Raw genomic sequence first — 5,705 nt, 5'->3', positions numbered from 1 at the left:
CTTGTGTGTGTGTGTGTGTGTGTGTGTGTGTGTGTGTGTGTGTGTGTGTGTGTGTGTGTGTGTGTGCTTGCTTGGTGGTAGTTGCTATGGTGACTGTCTCATATGAAATCAATCCTTTCATTGAATAGCAAGGGTTCCATAGTACTGGAGTATAATACTTAGTGATGTGATGTTTTAGCAGATGAGAGAGAGACTAATGTCTTCAGTCTACCGTTGGTAACATCCCCACCAAAAAATCTGAGAGCCGCTCATCACTGCTTGGTGAAATGAGGCAAATAATATGTACTGCACCCAGGTTCAATATATGTCATACCCAGGTATAAAATGAGGCAAATAATGTGTGTCACACTCAGGTATGAAATAAGGCAAGTATTATGTGTTGCACCCAGGTGTGAAATGAGGTAAAAAAAAATCTGTTGCACCCAGTTGTGAAATGAGGTAAAAAAATGTGTTACATCCAGGTATGAAATGAGGCAGCTGACATGCTGTACCCAGGTATGAAATGAAGCAAGTATTATGTGTTGCACCCAGGTGTGAAATGAGGCAAGTAACAAGTGTTGCATCCAAGTACAAAATGAGATAGATAATGTATTGCATCCAGGTATGAAATGAAGCAATTAACAGGTGTCATACCTGGGTATACAATGATACATGTATAATGAATATGAGCTACAAGTTATTACTTAATGTTTTTAAGACCATATTTCTAATTAAATATATTGCCAATATGTTTCAATTAATTTTCAAAAATAAACAAAGTGTGTACATGGCTCTGTATTTAAGAAGTTTGCTTCCCAATGTCATGTTTTTTAGTTCAGTTCCACTACATGTGGATTTGTTAAGCTGAAACTGAAAGAAGCCCATAAATCATTCATTCATACAGACATACATACATATTTTTCTTAATATTTAGCAGAAGTATCAGGGTGACTCAAGGCCTGAGAGTTTTGTGTGATGGTACTATGTATGTATGTATATGTATGTGTGCATATGTCCTTTTCTTGACATTATATGATAGTTATAACCCTAACCTTTAGGGCACAGTGTCATCATTCATTTCCAATCTTCCATGAAAATAAGTCTGGCCAAGGGGAACTATTATCTTGCTTGTAAACAGGTGAGGGTTGACAACACAGGGCATTTGGCCATAGAAATTCTATCTGACACATATAAGCATGGAAAAGTGGATGTTAAATGATGATGAAGAATTTGGAAAGACTATGAAATAACTAGCTTTTTTTTTATTATTAAGTCAGATTTTGAAACACAACTTAACAGAGAAAGGGATTTACATGAAATTGTGATGAAAGGTTTTTAACTTAAATGTGATCACTTAAAAGTTAGAGATTTGGCATCAGAAACAGAAAAGATCTGAAACATGGTGGTAAGGAAAGGGTTAATGTTGTTTCTAATTTAGGTACAAAGCCAATAATTTTGAGGGGAGGGGTTAATACTATTGACCCCAGTACCTGGTTGGTACTTTATTTTATCAACCCCAACAAAAAGATGAAAAGGCTGAGTTGATCAACATTTGAACACTTAAATTCTCTTCAACTACCAACACTTTAACATTATCCATTTAGTTGGTTTGCCTCTGCATCAATAAGGATAATAATGATTACAAAAATGAATTTAAGAAAAAATAAGTTTAAATATGCCTTATGTTGCACATGAATTTCATTTCCATCCTCATCATTGTTTACAGCTAATTCTTTAAATTTTAGGAATTAAAAGAATAATTACCATATTGTTCAATTTAGCATTGAAAAAACAACTTATAGACCTGTTGGGGCAAGCGAAAGCGAAATCGTGATGGCACCTGTGCCCAGCGTCGCCTTCCTGGCACTTGTGCCGGTGGCACGTGTAAAGACATTCGAGCGAGATCATTGCCAGTGCCGCTGGACTGGCTCCTGTGCAGGTGGCACGTAAAATACACCATTTTGAGCGTGGCCATTGCCAGTACCGCCTGACTGGCCTTCGTGCCGGTGGCACGTAAAAGCACCCACTACACTCTCGGAGTGGTTGGCGTTAGGAAGGGCATCCAGCTGTAGAAACTCTGCCAAATCAGATTGGAGCCTGGTGTAGCCATCTGGTTCACCAGTCCTCAGTCAAATCGTCCAACCCATGCTAGCATGGAAAGCGGACATTAAATGATGATGATGATGATGATAGCCATTACAAGGATAGCTGTGTGGTTAGGAAGTTTGCTTCCCAACCACATGGTTTCAGGTTCAGCCCCATTGAGTTACATCTTGGGTGAATGTCTTCTACTATAGCCCCAGGCTAACCAAAACCTTGTAAGTAGATTTGGTAGACAGAAACTGCAAAAAACAGTGACATTGCTAATGGTGTCATTTGCTTCCAATCCACTGCAAAAGCATGTCTTTTTTAACATATTGCACAATCTTTGTAAACAAAAGGCTCATTCATACAGTATCATTTGTTTCCAGTTCTTCACATAAGCATGTTCAGATTGTATGTTGTCTGATAGACTGGAAAATTATAAGTTCACTTGGAAACACCTGAGGCAACAGAAAGGGTATCTCATCTGACCCATGCAAGCATAAGAAAGTAAACATTAAAACAATGATGAGAATGAAAATGAACATGAATAAATTGCTGAAGGCCTGCATAACAAATCAAATTGCCGTTTTGTGAGCAATGCCACAAAAGCAGTGGTTCTCAAAAGGTTTTAGCTTAGTTCCCCATTTCAACAAGTAGCATTTTACAAATGCCCCATCCTATGTGTTTTCCATATTGTTTCCCTAACAAGATGTAGATCAATCCAAGACTATACATGTTGACATGTAGTGGGATCAAGCCCAGGACCTTGTGGTTGCAAAGCAAACTCTGCAACTACTTGATCATGCATGCATGCATCCAACCAACCAACCATCCATCCATCCATCCATCCCTCCCTCCCTCTCAGTGAAAACGAGAACACCTATGCTAAACTATTGAGAAATCTGCAGTTACTCTACCCAGATTACAAGTTCAGGTTTATACCTGTAATTATTGGGGCCCTGGGATATGTAACACACTGCCTAAATACCAATCTTGAGAAATTAGGCTTTTTAAAACCAGAAATGAGAAAGCTAATTCAAAAACTACAGATACAATCCATCACTGGAACTGTAAAAATCTGTAAAACTTTCCAGAAATTTATCGTTTAAATATACATGAGCATGTCTAGATATGAGAATACATACATAAAACATACATACATACCCTGTTGTTGGTGTTGAAATTCCAATGCAGGAGCCTTGGATCTAGGTTAGAAATTGGTTACTTTCTCTATTGGCAAGAAATCTTAAAATAAACTGAATAATGACTGACAGACAGACATATCGCTTTGCAGTTTTTAATCAAGGTCTTTACATTCTGTATTCCCTATTGGTAGGGTCAAGTGTACCTTTCATTCTATCAGGATCAATAAAATAAATACCAGTCACATATTGGAGTAAATGGTGTTAACTCCCTTCCCTCAAAACTGTTTGCTTCATACCTAAATTATAAACAATTATATATTTATAAATATAACAACCAGCCTGCATTAAACTATTACACATACATATTCATACACATTCTTCTTCAACATCATCATTATCATTTTGACATTCACTTTTCAATGCTTACATGGGTTGGACAGAATTTTGTTAAGGCAGATTTTCTACAGTTGGATGCCTTTTTTATGTTGCCAACCATCACCTGTTTCCAAATAAGTTGATATTTCTCCATCACCAGACATGCTTTCACAGAAGATTGGGAATGAAGGACATATCTTGCATGACAGAAACATTTAACAGCTATCATGTGATGTCAAGGCAAAAAGACAGTAACACACACACACACACAATGAGCTTCTTTCAGTTTCTGTCTACCAAATCCATTCATAAGTCTTTGCTTGGCTCAGAGCTGTAGCAGAAGACACTTGCCCCAAGGTGTCACACAATGGGATTGAATCCAGAATCATGTGGTTGAGAAGCAAACTTCTTACCACACAGCAATATTATATATAAACTAGTGTATGCCAAGCACCGTTGCATTTATATATAATGAAGTATAGAAAAATTCACAATGCCAGACTTTTACGAGAATTTTTTTTTTTTAATTAATACGCTAATTGCATTTAACAGTTGAACATTTTCTAAAAAGATACAGATCTCTTTGGATTTGAGTAAGCTCGTATAACAGCCAAAAAGAGCACTAAATCATATTTGTGTTGTGAATTTCCCATCTGTACAACTACAGCCAACTACACATACATACAAATATTATATGTAGTATTAGACAGTTTAAGTATATATTCATTAAATTTGGCTGAAATTGATAGGTGAGTGATTGACCCAATTGGATGGCGCAAGGAGCCATGTTAGCATTGATTTGTGGGTTCGATTTTGGCTGAGGTTAGCTCATCAGTTTTTGGCCATTTGTTTGGTTTTAAAAATTGTTGCTTCAAATTGGAGAATATATATTATTATATATATTATTATGCAGTTATATATATATATATATATATATATATATATATATATAAAAGATTCTCCCACTGTCTTCAACGTATGAAGACCCAACAACCTAGTTATTAGACTACCCACATAGATAATTTTTATTTTCAGTGCTGAAGGCTTGTGATCAGCCACCCTTTTTTGGATATGCTGATAGCAGAAAGTTGATGCAAATGTTTGCCACAAACACAATGTACAACGTACCTCACACTTTTCTATTAGAATTCTCTATCTTCTGGATTAGTTGTCTTCAGGATTGCTTAGAGTTCAACCCACCCTGGGCTGATAAGTCAAATTCATATCTGGGTACCAAACCAGAAATTTCTAAGTCCTTATGCATACATATAGATATATGTCATGTCATGTCATTGGATGGCTGTTGACTGTTTTAGGTCAGGGGTTTTCAAACTGTGGTCCGCGGACCACAGGGGGTCCATGCAGAGCCAAGCAAGCACATCCTTCTCACTAAGTACGTATTAAAAAAATCCTGTGTGTATAATTGACAATAAACCTATTTGTTAAATACTGTTAAATAAATAGATGTAAAAATATGTTATTTTAAGCAAATATTTATGTATAAATTCCATAAGCGTTTATAAGGGTAAAGCCTGAAATATAAAGGGGTCTGCAAGTCAAAAAGTTTGAAAACCCCTGTTTTAGGTCCATCCATGCTTTGAATCCCACAGGCACAGTAAGCCTTGCTGATTGTGTTACTGATGGCTGACCATTCAATAGTTTGTACTGGGTTATGTGTTACCAATAGCACTCAAGAGCAACCACACACAGACGTATATATATTGTTATACTTGGAAATGGTCATATTTTGCCAATTAAATACACACACTATATATTTGGTCTTCACTTCAACTTTATTATTATTTTAGTTTCTTTGTCTAAGCTGTTTAACCGAAAAAAAAGAAAAAAAAAAGAACAAGCAGAACAAGAGGAGACGTGGGATAAAGAGTTGTTGATGAGGTCACAGGATGTGTGGCAAAAGAACTTTGACAAAGAAACAAAAATAATAATAATAAAGAAGCTGAAGTGAAGACCAAATATGTAGTGCATATATCTAATTGGCAAAATATGACCATCTCCAAGTATCTGTTTCAATACATGATTTCACATCAGGAATCTTGAAAAACAAATACATAAATGCAATACATATATACATATATTTATATATATATATATATATAT

The sequence above is a fragment of the Octopus bimaculoides genome, chromosome 11 (assembly GCF_001194135.2).
Source record: "Octopus bimaculoides isolate UCB-OBI-ISO-001 chromosome 11, ASM119413v2, whole genome shotgun sequence".
NCBI lineage: Eukaryota > Metazoa > Mollusca > Cephalopoda > Octopoda > Octopodidae > Octopus > Octopus bimaculoides.
Note: the sequence above shows the minus strand (reverse complement) of the source record.